Here is a 16,632-nt window from a genome sequence, read left to right as displayed (position 1 = left end):
CCTGCCAATGCAGGAGATGTAGTTTCGATCCCTGGTTTGGGAAGATATGTTGGAAAAAGAAATGTCAACCCACTCCAGTATTCTTGCCTGGGAAATCCCATGGACAGAAGAGCTGAGTGGGTATAGTCCATGGGGTCGCAAAGAGTCAGACATGACTCAGTGATTAAACAACTACAAACAAGCCAACCTCCAAGGATGAGACTTTCTATTCTTTCCACCCTCAGCTAGGTACTACCTCTGCAGCTAGAGCACAATTAATTTTAGTGACTATTGCTGCTGGCCAAGGTAGTCTTTCTAGAAAAAACAGCCTTACTCCATTTGTCTACAAATGGGGCATTTATTGCTGTATCCTATAAATCTTCCTACTTTTATATCCTCCAGTCATTTTAAACTGGCTGTCTCCTTACCCGTGTGCTACGGATTTCCACTTAGAATTTTTTCCCAGTGATTTTAGAATTCCACCCTTAGGGTGGTTTTGATACACATTTCAGATGAGAAAACTGGCAAATATATGAAACCATCTGCAGGAGAATCACTGTAAAACCTTATAAACTACATAAGGGCTGAGATGCTGCAGTGCCCTCGCTACTGAATTAGAATATTTGGGCTCATTGCATGACAATTATATTTCTAGAAAGCTCCAGAGATGACTCCAATACATATCCAAGAACCACTGGGATTTGCATTGCACTTGGGATAGAGGTAACAAAAGAGGTCCATGTTCCCTCTGTCCCCAAACCTCTAAAACAACTTTTAAAAAATTTGACCATCTATTTATGTATTTACTCATTTATCTTCATTTAGTAGTATTTTATTTTCACTTTTTTTCTTCTGGTTTTGAGATATAACTGACCTACAGCACTGTATAAGTTTGAGGTGTATAGCATAATGATTTGACTTACGTGCATCATAAAATGATGACAATAAGATTAACAAACATCCATCACTCATACAGATATAAAATTTAAAAAACAGAAAAACATTTCTTGTGGTGAGAATTCTAATGATTTACTCTCATAATAACTTTCAATATATAATATGCAGCCGTGTTAATTGTATTTATCGTGTTGTACATTACATCCCTAATGCTTCTTTATCTTATATCTGGCATTTTGTACATTTCGACCACCTTCATGCAATTATCCAACCCCCACCTCCCTGTAGTAATATAAATTTCTATCTTTCTCTATGAGTTTGTTTACTGAAGTACATTATGTAAGTTTCAGGTGTACAACATAGTGACTCATAATTTTTAAAGTTTACACTCCATTTATGCTGTGCTGTGCTTAGTTGCTCAGCTGTGTCCAACTCTTTGTGACCCCATGGACTGTAGCCCACCAGGCACCTCTGTCCATGGGGATTCTCCAGGCAAGAATACTGGACTGGGTTACCATTCGCTCCTCCAGGGGATCTTCCCAACCTGGGGATCAAATGCAGGTCTCCCGCATTGCAGGCAGATTCTTTACCCTCTGAGCCACCAGGAAAGCCTACAGTCCTTTGATAGTTATTATAAAATATTAACTATAATCCCTGTGCTGTATAACATATGCTTGTAGCTTATTCATATTTACGCAGTTGTTTGTACCTCTTAATTCTAACACCACTTTTGATGTCAAACTCTTAGAAGTACAGTTTACAGGGATTTGGAAGAGATGTTTTACCCCTTCCCACCTGAGCTTCCATTGAAAGGGGCAGATCTCATCATTTATTTCCACAAAGGAAAGTAACCTTCTTCCCCACAGACTGGGGTAGGACACGGAGCTGGGAAGACTGTGTATTGCAGGACCAGTGGGGACAATGGGCTCTCATAAGATCTGTGGCAAATCTGAGTAATTTTGTCCCCGCCCCTCTTCCCTCTACAGGGCCAGCCTTTAGAATCCAATCCTAACGTCCCACATTCCACCAGGGAAGGTAGAATGAAGCCTGAAGCAGATGCATATTAGACAGAAATGCAGCCCTATAGCCAACTTTTCAGAATGTTCCTTAGGAGACACTGGAAGAAAAGCCCTCAGCTGGCCAGCTTGCCCTAATCAGGCAGAGGAGGAAGAAGCATGGAAACTCCAGAGCATAAACTGGAAGAGCATTTCATTTAAAACACTTCAGGCTTCATTTTAATTTCATCTGATTGAAAAAGGGCCAACTGGTAAATAGACAGGTTTTTTTAATTTCCCTCTGAATATGGCCAATGAAACTGTGGATTTGGAATGACTGTAGGGGGCAGTGGGTGTGTTGCAGTTCAACAGGAACAGTTTGCACAGCTGCAAAAGGGAGTTTTCTGTGTGCTTGCTCCAGTCTGAGCAGGAGGGAGGTGAGGGTTTGACATCAGCGGTGCCTCTGAACATAGTAACCAGGTCCCACGCCCTCTCCCAGTACTCATGGAGCCCCCCAGCCCACTGTATCTTCTCCCCTCTAAACACTGAGCTTCTGAAAGGTGCCAGAGTTCTGCCTGTGAAATGGTGGATTCCAGCCTTTGGGCAGGGATGAGAGGCATGTTCTGACACATTGCCAATCTGACTCTGAGAGAACTGAACAGATTTTGTGGTGGCTGGAGTTTTGGCATAAGACTTTTATTTCCATCTTGTACTGCTATGAGCTGATTTAGAAAGTTTCTCTTTCTTAAATAGGAATGTATTTTAGATGTGCAAAATCTGGTTACCATATTCCATGGGCCTATTTGCCTCCAACCAACTTTGAAAACCTACTTTGTCCTAATTGTGCCAACTCTTAAGCCATCCACAATGTTGAGTGTCCCACAAATCCACATCTTGAAAAGCAAAGATGATTAGTCTAAAGCATTTTCTTTTGTGTGGAGATTTTCACATTGACTAGATTGTCAATGATGTTCATGACATCACGGAGATGATTAGGTCTAACTTGGCAGTGGGCATGGTGGCAAGAAGGGAGCTGTTCCCACTAAATCGTGTTAACAGTATGAGCATACACTTGTCATACTGGTCTCTTAGCTCCCAGTTCATCACTTTTCTGTTATGGTTCTGCCACTAATATTAGTGATCTTACCAAGTTATTTAACCTGCCAGGCACTGAGTTTCCTCATTTGTAAAATGAAGATAATTTCTTCCATTACTAAGTTGTTATAAAATGAAATTGTGGATGTGGAATGTTTTTAATGAGTTCAGAATGCTACATGAATGTTTAAACAAAAAACAGGGATAGAGAAATGGAGATTGTGAGGGAAATTCCAAGAGAAGCCAGGAGTTCAAAACACCATCTGCCAATTGAAGTGCTGACTGAAGGTGATTTCAGATTTCCCAATCCTGTGGAGAAATGGAAGACCCACTTAGACATGTCACAGGAGGGGCAAAAGAAAGATGCTTCGGTGGATATTGCTTTTTTATGGCTTTTAATTTACGGAACTAACAGACCAGGGAATGGAACATGATGTCCGTGCCTGTGGTCCTGCCTGCTCCAGTTCACTCCATCCCCTGCTGCCAGACCAGAAACAACTCTGATCATAGAAGTCAGGAATGCTAGACGGGAAAGGAGCTGTGAGGTCATATAAGTCGGTTGATATTGTGTAATTCTCTTATTCTAGACCTAAGTGGCTAGACACCTACAATACCTCAGACAGTTACTATTTCTATGATCCGTACCCAGTTTTCTTACTGTTTTCCTTCAGAAGTCCCATGCTCCAGTCAAACTAGAATACAGTTTATTGCCTTAAAATTCTACACTTCTTCACGACCAAAAAAGGTGGGGAGGGAAGTTGACAAAGCAGGAACAACATGGGCAAGAACACAGAGGGTGATACAAATATATTTAGGTGAGGTCAGAGATGTAGACTGGGCTTTGAGTATGATTTAAATAGTGGGAGAAGAAAGGTAAGGAGAATTATGGACACACAGAACTTCAGAGCAAGGGCTCAGAGCCTATTTAGTCCAATGATTTTTAAACTATGTTCTGCAGATTGTTGGGAGTTGTGGGGAATAGTTCCCTCTTCCAACTCCAGGCGTCACAGTGAAAGGCAGTGTGGAGTTGGGGTAAGAACAGTATGTGAGAATCTAAACTCTATATTGTTTGTCAATTAAAGTGACATATATTTCTTAATCTGCTCTACTTATAAGCTTTTACAAGAAAAAATGGTTTTGCATCAAAGGCAGACATAGATTATAGAATAAAAGTAATTGAGCTGAAAAGGACCTTTGTCATGACTGGAGACATTTTAGTAAAATAGGAAAACTTCACTTGTATCTCAGTTCTTCTTACCCAGTAGATCTTCTTTGAAGCCTCCCTTTCACAAATTTCCACCTTTCTTCCATTCCTGATTTAATGTTCAAATATAGTGTTTTAAAAAAGGTTGAAAACGTAGATGTAAAAACAAAATTGGTAAAGTAGGGAAATGAGAGAAAAAAAGTAGCTTCCAGATGAGATAAAAAAAGATAAAATAGGATACATTCCACAATGCAAGAATAATTCAGAGATGCTTCTCAGAATGTAGACAAAGTGGGAAAAATTCCTGCATTATTGGACTAATAACTGAATAGGATGGTTGGAGGAATAAGGTATTTGACCAAAGAATTTGAAGAAGATAAAGTTTCTCTGTACCATTAAAAATAAATGAATAAAAACTTAATTTAAAAACTATCTTTTATGTCAGTTCAGGCAAACAAGCTAATACAGGGATCTATATAGACACAGACTTAGAGAGGTTATTTGTAAGTGGAATATAGCTATATCTCTATCTATCTATCTATGGAAAATGGGAAGAAGGAGAACCACAATCCTGCAGTGGCTAAAACCAAAACCACATCACAGAAAGTTTATCAGGATGAAAAAGCAGAGGGTTTTGTCCCAGATGAAGGGACAAGATAAAACTCTGGAAAAACAACCAAAATGAAGTGGATGGAGATAGGCAACATTCTAGAAAAAAAATTTAGAATAATGATAGCAAAGATAATCCAAGATCTCAGAAAAAGAATGGAGGCAATGATTGAAAATATGCAATAAATGTTTACCAAAGATCTAGAGGAACTAAAGAAGAAACAAACAGAGATGAACAATACACTAGAAGGAATCAAAAGCAGAATAATTGATGCAGAAGGACAAAAAAGTGACCTGGAGGACAGAATGGTGGAAATCACTGCTGCAAAACAGAATGTAGGGGGGTAAAATGAAAAAAATGAAGACAGCCTAAGAGACATCTGGGACAACATTGAATGCACCAGCATTCACATTACAGAGGGCCCCAAAGAAGAGAGAGAGAAGGGACCCAAGAATATATTTGAAGAAATAATAGCTGAAAACTTCTCTAACATGGGAAAGGAAATAGTCAACCAACTCCAGGAAGCACAGAAAGTCCCAGATAGGATAAACCCAAGGAGGAACACACCAAGACACATACTAATCAAAATGATGAAGATTAAAGACAAAGATAAAATATTAAAATCAACAAGAGAAAAAATGACAAATCACAAGAGGACTCCCATAAGGTTTTCAGTTGATTTTTCAACAGAAACTCTACAAGCCAGAAGAGAATGGCATGATATATTTAAAGTGATGAAAGGGAAGAACCCACAACCAAGAATGCTCTACCCACCAAGACCCTTCTTCAGATTTGATGGAGAAATCGTAAAAGCTTTCTAGACAAGCAAAAGAGAATTCAGCACCACCAAACCAGCTTTACAACAAATCTAAAGGAACTTCCCTAGGCAGAAAACACAAGAGAAGGAAAAGACCTACACAAAATACACCCACAACAATTAAGAAAATGGTAATAGGATCATACATATCAATAATTACCTTAACTATAAAAGGATTACAAGCACCAACCAAAAAGCATCAACTGGCTGGGCAGATGAGAACATGTGCATGTATGCACTTCCACTTAATGCATCACTCTACTTAACCCCCAAAATTGTATGTAATTATTTTATATTGTTAAGTTGATCATGTTTCCATATGGCTTGCAAGTGCAATTATCTTTTATTTTTTGTCTGACTATTGATTGTGAAAACTGATAAGCATCTTTTACTATTGAAAAAATAAAATAAACAATGTTTTTCTAATTCTGTGATATTTTTAGTGGAGAGAGGAAAGAAGATGGGACTAAATGCCAAGTTCAACTAAAATAGCATGACACTTTCCCCTCACCCTGAAGAAATTTCCTCCCAACCACACACACACACACACACACACAGACTAGTGATATAGCAGTTGCCTTCTCCAGTGATCCAAGACAGAGAAGTAACAATGCCTTTTATGACTTGGCCTCAGAAGTCATGCCATTAGAGTAAATGCTTCTTTTCTTTCTGTGTTCTGAATGAGGATGTACACAAGGCAATTTTTCCAAAATGGACAAGTTTTATATATATCTAACCTTAGCTGTCCCACCCCTGAAGTACCCAGTTTTATATTTAACTCTTTATTCTTTTTAAAGCAAAATGTGGTAGTAGAGAAGAATCTGGGGGAAATTCTTAACAGACACATCACCCTTTCCAAACAATATTTTCAAGTAACTTCTGGACAGAAGATGAGGGTCATTAAAAAGTACTAGAATTGTCATATTCACAACCAGCAATCCATATTTGTCAAGTAGAAATTTGTCTCTCATCACCAGGATTGAACACATGCATATTGTTGCTGTTATTCAGTAAGCTAAGAACAAAGCTAGTGGAGGTGATGGAATTCCAGTTGAGCTATTTCAAATCCTAAAAGATGATGCTGTGAAAGTGCTGCACTCAATATGCCAGCAAATTTGGAAAACTCAGCAGTGGACACAGGACTGGAAAAGGTCAATTTTCATTCCAATCCCAAAGAAAGACAATGCCAAAGAATGCTCAAACTACTGCACAATTGCACTCATCTCACACGCTAGTAAAGTAATGCTCAAAATTCTCCAAGCAAGGCTTCAGCAATACATGAACCATAAACTTCCAGATGTTCAAGCTGATTTTAGAAAAGGCAGAGGAACCAGAGACCAAATTGCCAACATCTGCTGGATCATTGAAAACGCAAGAGAGTTCCAGAAAAACATCTGTTTCTGCCAAAGCCTTTGACTGTGTGGATCACAATAAACTGTGGGAAATTCTGAAAGAGATGGGAATACCAGACCAGCTGACCTGGCTCTTGAAAAACCTGTATGCAGGTCAGGAAGCAACAGTTAGAACTTAACATGGAACAACAGACTGGTTCCAAATAGGAAAAGGAGTACGTCAAGGCTGTGTATTGTCACCCTGCTTATTTAACTTCTATGCAGAGTACATCATGAGAAACGCTGGGCTGGAGGAAGCACAAGCTGGAATCAAGATTGCTGGGAGAAATATCAATAACCTCAGATATGCAGATGACACCACCCTTATGGCAGAAAGTGAGGAAGAACTAAACAGCCTCTTGATGAAAGTGAAAGAGGAGAGTGAAAAAGTTGGCTTAAAGCTCAACATTCAGAAAATGAAGATCATGGCATCTGGTCCCATCACTTCATGGGAAATAGATGGGGAAACAGGGGAAACAGTGGAAACAGTGGCTGACTTTATTTTTCTGGGCTCCAAAATCACTGCAGATGGTGACTGCAGCCATGAAATTAAAAGACACTTACTCCTTGGCAGGAAAGTTATGACCAACCTAGATAGCATATTCAAAAGCAGAGACATTACTTTGTCCACAAAGGTCCGTCTAGTCAAGGCTATGGTTTTTCTAGTAGTCTTGTATGGATGTGAGAGTTGGACTATAAAGAAAGCTGAGCACTGAAGAATTGATGCTTTTGAACTGTGGTGTTGGAGAAGACTCTTGAGAGTCTCTTGGACTGCAAGGAGATCCAACCAGTCCATTCTAAAGGAGATCAGTCCTGGGTGTTCATTGGAAGGACTGATGTTGAAGCTGAAACTCCAATACTTTGGCCACCTGATGCAAAGAGCTGACTCATTTGAAAAGACCCTAATGCTGGGAAAGATTGAGGGTGGGAGGAGAAGGGGACAACAGAGGATGAGATGGTTGGATGGCATCACTGACTCAATGGACATGGGTTTGGGTGGACTCCGGGAGTTGGTGATAGACAGGGAGGCCTGGTGTGCTGTGGTTCATGGGGTCTCAAAGAGTCAGACACGACTGAGTGACTGAACTGAACTGAATTGAAGTTGTGTTGACTCTTTGCAACCCCATGGACTGCAGTACACCAGGCCTTCCTGTCCCTCACTATCTCCCAGATTTTGCCCAACTTCATGTCCGTTAAATCGGTGATGTTATCCAACCATCTCATCCTCTGCCACCTTCTTCTCCTTTTGCCTTCACTATTTCCCAGCATCAAGGTCTGTTACAATGAGTCAGCTCTTCACATCAGGTGGCCAAACTATTGGAGCTTCAGCTTCAGCTTCATCATCAGTCCTTCCAGTGAATATTCAGGGTTGATTTCCTTTAGGATTGACTGGTTTGATTTCCTTGCTGTCCAAGAGACTCTCAAGGGTCTTCTCCAGCACCATGGTTTGACATCAATTCTTTGGTGCTCAGCCTTCTTTATGGTCCTATTCTCACATCTGTACATGACTACTGGAACGACCATAGCTTTCACTATACAGACATTTGTTGGCAAAGTACTGTCTCTGCTTTTTAATATGCTACCTAGGTCTGTCATAGCTTTTCTTCTGAGGAGCAAGTGTCTTCTAATTTCACGGCTACAGTCATATCTGCAGTGATTTTGGAGCCCAAAAAGAGACAATCTGTCACTGCTTCCACTTTTCCCCCATTTGCCTTGAAGGTATGGGACTGGATGTTATGATCCTAGTTTTTTTTTTTTTTTTTTGTAATAAAGTTTTACTAAAGTATAAAGGAGATAGAGAAAGCTTCTGACATAGGCATCAGAAGGGGGTAGAAAGAGTACCCGCTTGCTAGTGTTGACAATGAAGTTATATACTCTCTAATGAATCCAAAGAATGTCTGGAGGTTGTAAAGACCTCATCAGACCTACTCCCATAATTTACATTTTAAGATAACAGAATTAGCCAGAAGGTTTAATCCAAAGACTGTCCTTAATACAGAGACTGTCCTCAGGCAGGATACATTATTGTTATATAATCCTAAGGAATGTGGAGAAAGAAAAAAAGTTTGTCCTTTCTTCCTCTTTGAGAATTCCAGACCCCTCTCTCCTTGGGGACCCCTAGATTTCCTATCAACCTGCCTAGGAAATGACTCTCATTCCCCCCTTTTCTTTTAGGAGAATTATGTTGCCTAGGGAAAAGGGGCATCGTTCTCGTTCCATAACTGCTTCCGAGCTGACAAGGGGCATTGTCCCTAAATTGGTGAGGCAACATATTCTCCTAATCCTCATATTGAGGATATCTGATCCAGGGGCCCCAAATAGTAGCTGGAGGAAGCTACAGCAGTAGCAGGAGTTTGAGCAACCATTTGTAACTTAAAAGCTTTCATGCGGCTAGAAACAAACCCAGTTATACAATTACAGATGCAGGGAGCAAACAGCAAAAACAAAACAATCGAAATCAAAATTAAAAGTCACATTATGTCCATAGTTAAAGTACAAAGTTGCACCAGTCCATTTTAGGGTTGGTAGATGTCATCAGATGAAGAAGAGGCATCGCATGTGATTGTTGTCGAAGGTATATTCACAGACTTGGAGAAAGTCTTTTTCTTGAAGTGGGGATGTCCACCACAGGAAGCCTTCCACTGATGAAGAGGGGAGCTCTCCGCAGACCCAGCAGTTAGACCAATTGTGGAATGCAGCATAAGAGTGAGCCCAGGACAGGAGGACATTGTCTTGAGGATCCAACGGCAGACTCAGGATATTTGGAGTCAGCAGAAGTAGACTTACATAGATTATCAGGCCCATCTGCTGCCCTTTGCTTAATTCTAGAGCTCGGGTCAGGGCCACAAGCTCCGCTAACTGAGCACTGGTTCCCTGGGGGAGAGATTTTGCTTCCAAAACCTGTTCAGCAGTCACCATGGCGTAACCTGCTTTACGGTTTCCATCCTGAACAAAAGAACTGCCATCTGTAAATATTTCCATGTCAGGATTGTCTAATGGGGTATCCTTTAGATCCTCCCAAGCTGCATAGTTCAAAGTTAGGAATTGAGAACAATCGTGATCAGGTGTTTCATTTTCCTTCTCAGGAAGGAAAGTGCCAGGATTTAAATTTCCACAAACTTTAAGCTTAGCTTCTGGTCCTTCTAACAACAATGACTGATACTTAAGAAGCCTACTGTCTGTCATCCAAATATTAACCTTAGAATTTAAGATTCCACTCACATCATGAGAAGTCAGTACAGTAAGGTTTCATCCATTAATTATTTTTAAAGCTTCAGGTGCTAATAAAGCCGCTGCCCCAATTACTCTTAGGCAGTGGGGCCACCCACGTGAAACTACATCTAATTCTCTGCTTAGATAAGCAATAGGTTGCTGGTGAGGCCCTCGGGGTTGTGTCAAAACTCGCAATGCCACACCTTTTCTTTCAGTGACAAACAAATTAAATTCTGACCCTGTGGGCAAGCTCAGAGCTGGAGCTTGCAGGAGAGCAGTCTGAAGAACCTTAAAAGCCTTTTGAGTTTCTGGAGACCAAACCAGTTTGTCGGTTTGGGCCTGCTGAGTTTCAGCTATAAGTTTGTATAGAGGCCGAGCAAGTTCCCCGTAACCCGGAATCCAAATGTGACAGTAACCTGTGATTCCCAAAAATCCTCTCAATGTCTTAAAGTCATAGGTAGGGGGTGATTTAGTATAGGTTTAATTCTCTCAGGGCCTATGGCCCTAGTCCTTTCTGATATAATTAGGCCCAGTTATCTAACGGATTGTTGACAAAGCTGAGCCTTTTCTCTTGATGCCTTGTAACCACAGCCTGCCAGAAAGTTTAAGAAATCTTCTGAGGCTCGCGAACAAGCTTCCTCTGTCTCAGCACAGAGCAAAATATCATCTACATATTGTAACACCACTGCTTCAGAGCTATTAAAATTTTGTAGATCCCGTGACAAACTTTGTCCGAATAAGTGAGGACTGTCACGAAGTCCCTGGGGCAAAACTGTCCAGGTTAACTGAGAAGCTGGCTGCGTAGGGTCTTCAAAGGCAAATAGGAATTGACTTTCTTCCGCCAAAGGCCCTGAATAGAAGGCATCCTTTAAATCAATTACTGAGAAATATTTGGCCGGTTCAGGAATTTCAGACAATAGAGTATAAGGATTAGGCACCACGGGGTGTAAAGGAACTACAGCCTCATTTATTATTCGTAAATCTTGAACTAGTCTCCATTTACCATTCGATTTCTTTATACCCAAAATAGGAGTGTTGCAAGGACTGTTACAGGGAATTAATAGTCCCTGCTCCTTTAAATTTTCGATGATGGGTTTTAACCCTTCCTTAACTTCAGGTTTCAGTAGATACTGCTTCTTATGTGGAAATATGTGTGGGTCTTTGAGCTTAACAACTACAGGAATAGCATTTTGTGCTCGACCCACAGATTTTCCATCAGCCCACAGGACCTTGCTCAGTATATCCCTTCCCAAAAGGGGTGAGGGAGATTCTGGCACGATCAGAAACTCATGTTAAAACAGCACAGAATCCCAGTTGCAAGATAAAGAATAACTGAAATAATACCTTTTGGCTCGTCCAGACAGTCCCATTATGGAAGCAGATCAGGAAGAAAGTGGGCCAGGGGCTTCAGTAAGCACAGAAAAAGTTGCCCCAGTATCTAAAAGGAAATCGACGGATTGGCCCCCCACAACTATTAATACCCGGGGTTCCTCAGGTGTAATTAGGATGGGAGCTTGTGTGGGGACCCCCGGGCACCTTCAGTCCTGATTGTCTTGAGAGTCCGACCCCGGAGACCTACGCCTCTGGGGGCAGTCTCTCTTCCAGTGTGGTCCTTTGCAGACTGGACATGGAGCCGGGGGCGGCTTAGATGCCTGAGGGCAATCTCGCTTGAGGTGCCCCTCCTTTCCACAGCAGTAGCAAGCCCATCCCTTTTCACCTGGGCCCCTCTGGGCATTTTTCTCAGGCTGTTTAAGAACGTTTTTCATAGCCATGTCGAAGGCTTCCGCCTTTTCCTTTGTCTTTTTTTGCCTTTCTTTCTTTTCCTCATATTCCCTACCATAATAGACTGTCTGAGCCAGTTGTAACAGAGTATCTAAAGACTGATTTGGTCCATACGCCTGTTTTAATAGCTTACGGTGGATATCTGGAGCCGACTGAGTGAGAAATCTATCCTTTAAGATCACTTTTCCCTCTTCACTTTCGGGATCAATCTCAGTGAATCTGCAAAGGCCTTCTCTCAGTCTATCTAGGAATTTACCAGGAGCTTCTTTCTCCTCCTGTTCTATATCTGCCAATTTGCCATAGTTTAAAGGCTTAGAACGCGCCTGCCTAAGTCCCTCAAGAATACATCTAACAAAATGACTCTGATCCCATCTTCCTTTAGCTGTGTTGTAGTCCCAGTCTGGTTCTATAGTTGGGACCGCCTGATTCTCAGTGGGGAGGGCCGCTATCTCGTTCTCCCTCTTCCCTACTGATTCATTACCAAGCCACTCATCTCCATAAGCAACCGCTTTTCCCAAAACTCGAGTCTTTGACTCAGGAGTCAGCGTTTGTCCCAAGATATACATCACATCCTTCCAAGTGAGGTCATAAAGCAGAGTAACACCTTTAAAGGCTCTAATATATTTTTCTGGGTCCTCTAAATAGTCTCCCAGATCCTCCTTGATTCTTTGTATTTCTTAATAAGAGAAAGGCTTATTAACTCACAGACTATTTCTCTCGGTGGGTGTTTCATAAAGAGGCAACAGCTTGTGTGGCTGTTCCTCAGTCTCTCTGGCTGCTCTGCGCATATGATCCCAGGGATAGATTGTGGAGAAACCTGTTTTTCCTCTTCTCTTTGTCTCCTGTCCTCCATCTCATCTCTTACTTCGATGGTCTGAGTTTCTACTGAAACCAGAGTAGTCTGAGGTCGTACTGAGACAGGAGTTATTTGGACCTCCATGTGGGCAGTTTGAATCCCATTTTGGAGTCCCCGGTACGGGAGCAAAGTAAGAGGACAGGAGGGAGCTGAAGATTTCACGCCCAAATCTATACCCTTAGGACATTAAGTCTGGCATATTTCGCAGAGAGAAAAAGGGCAACACATATGCTACTTCTACCCATTTCCCTTGTTCCTTACAGAACCGGTCTAATTGTAGAACAGTATTATACTTAAGAGACCCTCCAACTGGCCACCGTTCGCCATCCTCCAATGGATACCGTGGCCATGCAGTATCACATAGGAAGACCAGGTGTGTCTTTTTTAAGCCCTGGGGATCAAATCTATCCCAGTTTTTCAGGATACAGTTCAAAGGAGTGAGGCTGGAATTGTTAGCTCCCATCTGTACGAGAGAAAAAAAGCGACCAAGGCCATTTTTCTACCGGAGGCGTCCCTCCCTGCTCTAGATGGGGGGTGTAGACAGACGGTACACCAAAAGCTTTTCCTTCCTGGTCGGACTTAGTCTGTCCCTTACCGACGCAGGCCCCGTACTCGTCCCTCCCGGTTCTACCACCGAGATGGGGTGGGGATGTACCAGGGGTAGACTTGATAGCATCCCTACTTGACGTCCAGCTCTTCACCCTTAACCTTGTTTGCCTCTGATGTCACCCGGGGTGAATCAGAGTAACCTTCCGGAATGCCTCCCAAGCTAAGACCGCTGTAGGAAACATTCGTCACCTGAGTGCCTGTGCACGACCCTGAGTATTTCCTGACTACAATAAGACCGACATGAACATAAAACTGAGATGGTCTTTCCAAGCATCACCACACCAGTATAACAGCCTCCTCTGATCCACTAAGAGCCGGTGTTACCAAAGAAAAAAAACCATCGCAGTCCCAATCTGAGTAATCTTTAACCTCAGAGATGTTCTGGGAGCTAGAGCTCCATCTAGCTTACGAACTTTCGATTCCTAGCGAGGCTAGACACTTTCTTGACTACCAATCCAAGTTTGGGACCTAAGCCACAGTACACAGTAACAGTATAGATCACAAGTCCCTTGAAAGTCTATGATCTGATAGATTAGGTTAGTACTTATAATTCCCAAGGAGTTATGAAATGGTCAAAGAGACCGAAAAGTTTGACCGAGAAAGGAGAGTTCGGTCCACACGCTTTGCCCATTTCTGGTCGGTTCCCGAAGGAGACATTGGGTGCCTCTTGGCATTGGCAGGTCGGTATAACGCCCCGACAGGTTTCTGCCATAAGCTGTATGAGATCACCGTGGAACCGCAGAGCAGGGCCCCTTACTTGCTTCACGCAGGGCATGCCATTCATTGACACAAGCACACGGTAGAGTTAGTAAAGCATGGCAGAAAACGTGTTCGCTAAGAGAACAAAGAACTAAAGCTCCAAGCTTCCTTACCTTGTCCTGAAGGATCCCGGACGAGCCCCCAAGATGAAAGGTTGTTGTTGAATCACGCAAATACACCGGGATTCTTGGCCCCCGGAGGAGAAGAATTCAATCCGGGGCCAGAGACGAGGCTTGATCGCTCGGAGCTTTTGTGTAATAAAGTTTTATTAAAGTATAAAGGAGATAGAGAAAGCTTCTGACATAGGCATCAGAAGGGGGTAGAAAGAGTACCCTGATCCTAGTTTTTTTAATGTTGAGCTTTAAGCTAGCTTTTTCACTCTCCTCTTTCACCCTCATCAAGAGGCTCTTTAGTTCCTCTTTGCTTTCTGCCATTAGAGTGGTATCATATTTACCCCTGTTACTAAAGATGAGATCTGATCTTACTTACAAAGTTTTAGTTACAATTAGTATCCACAGTGGTACAATTTTAACACCACTGGGTATCAAAAAGGATGACCAAAACATAGACAAGAGATGGAATATGGTATCTGGACTCCAAATAGTTTCCCAATGAGTCCTGTCTTTTTGTAATTACATCCTTGTGTAATTATCAGGATTTGTCTATGTGACCAGTAGAATATGTCAGAAGTGGTAGTGTATAATTTATCAAGCTAGGTCATAAAAGATATTGCTTCTGTCTCTCTTAGATCACTTACCTCGGGAAAAGCCAACTGCTATGTCATGAGGATACTCAAGTGGCTTCTGTGGAGAAGCTCATGGCAAGGAACTGAGGCTCCAGCTAACAGTCTTACTCTCCAGCTCCAGTCAAGTCAGCATCTTAATTATAATGTCATGAGGGATCATGATCCAGAACCATCTAGCTAAGCCGCTCCTGAGTTCCTGACTCATAACAGTTGTGAGGAAATAAATGTTTGTTGTCTTAAGCCACTAAAGTTTGGGGGTAATATGTTATATGCATGCATGCTAAGTCACTTCAGTTGTGTCTGACTCTTTGCCACCCTATGGACTGCAGCTTGCCAGGCTCCACTGTCCATGGGATCCTCCAAGCAAGAATACTGGAATGGGTCGCCACACCCTCCTTCAGGGGATCTTCCTGACCCAGAGACTGAACCGAGTCTCTTATGTCTCCTGCATTGGCAGGCGGGTTCTTTACCACTAGTGCCGCCTGGGAAGCACTAATTTGTTAATATAGAGGGGCTACATGCTCAATAAAAAGTATTCTCACTTTGTTTCTGGGATGTGACCCAGAGTAATCTTTAAAATTCATTTTAAAAGGAAAAAGTCATTTGCAAAGCCATCTATGAAGGCAGAATAACACATATTCAAAATCTGACAAAAATGGCACACGATAAAGAAAAGTATAGATTAAGTCTCACTTAAAAATGTACAGGCAAATATTCTAAATATTATATGAGAAATGGAATACAGTAATATATTTTAAAAATACATCTTAATCAATTAACTCATCCCAGGAATTTTGGAAAATCAATTAATAGAATTCATTGTATTTTATATTGAATGAAAAAACTATATAATTATCTGGATAAATGTCAAAAGACAGTCAGTGAAATTAAACATCTATTCTTGGTAAAATATACATGTGTGGGCTGTGTACTTAATTGGTATTTAGTTGCTAAGTCGTGTCCGACTCTTGTGATCCCACAGACTGCTCCTCTGTCCATGGGATTCTCCAGACAAGAATACTGGCATGGTTGCCATTTCCTTCTCCAGGGGATCTTTCTGACCCAGGAATCAACCCGGATCTCCTGTATTGCAGGCAGACTCTTTACTGACTGAGCAGTTGCATATACATAAATATAATGAATTTTTAAAACCAGATATAGAAGGAAGTTTCCTTATTTGACAACATTTTGTCAACAGATAACACATACTTAACAGGAACTACTTTTAGTGTTGTACATTCCATCAGAAATAAGGTAAATATGATCATTTATATTATACATTTTTGTGAAGGTTCTAACAAATTCAATAAGACAAGTTGAAATATAAGGAAAGAAGAGACAAGTGGTCATTGTTTGTAATACAATTATACCTCAAAAACAACTAGAACTAATAACAGAGAGTTTAGTAAGACAATCATATAGCAAGATAATATTTAAATATCAAACAATTATTAATATAGCAGAAATAATTTAGGAATTACTAAATATTTATATTTTCCTAAGATGTCCATAAGAAAAAACTTTACTGAAAAACAGGAAGGATTTAAATAAATGGATTTCTATATTGTAATGGACATGGGTTTGGGTGGACTCCAGGAGTTGGTGATGGACAGGGAGGCCTGGCGTGCTGCGGTTCATGGGGTTGCAAAGAGTTGGACACAACTGAGTGACTGAACTGAA

The 16,632-nt window shown here is 41.4% G+C and overlaps 1 long non-coding RNA gene across 1 annotated transcript in view; it reads left to right on the top strand.

Moving 5' to 3' along the window:
* LOC139178004 (uncharacterized) overlaps positions 1-16,404 on the top strand; it is a 43,508-nt gene extending 27,104 nt beyond the window's left edge. The window contains exon 4 of the long non-coding RNA XR_011562427.1: positions 14,956-16,404. This is a non-coding gene — a long non-coding RNA (uncharacterized lncRNA). The remainder of the gene's footprint in view (positions 1-14,955) is intronic.
* Positions 16,405-16,632: the final 228 nt, after the last annotated feature.

The sequence above is a fragment of the Bos indicus genome, chromosome 20 (genome assembly GCF_029378745.1).
Source record: "Bos indicus isolate NIAB-ARS_2022 breed Sahiwal x Tharparkar chromosome 20, NIAB-ARS_B.indTharparkar_mat_pri_1.0, whole genome shotgun sequence".
NCBI lineage: Eukaryota > Metazoa > Chordata > Mammalia > Artiodactyla > Bovidae > Bos > Bos indicus.
The sequence above is the reverse complement of the archived record's forward strand: the minus strand, read 5'-3'. Positions and strand labels throughout refer to the sequence as shown.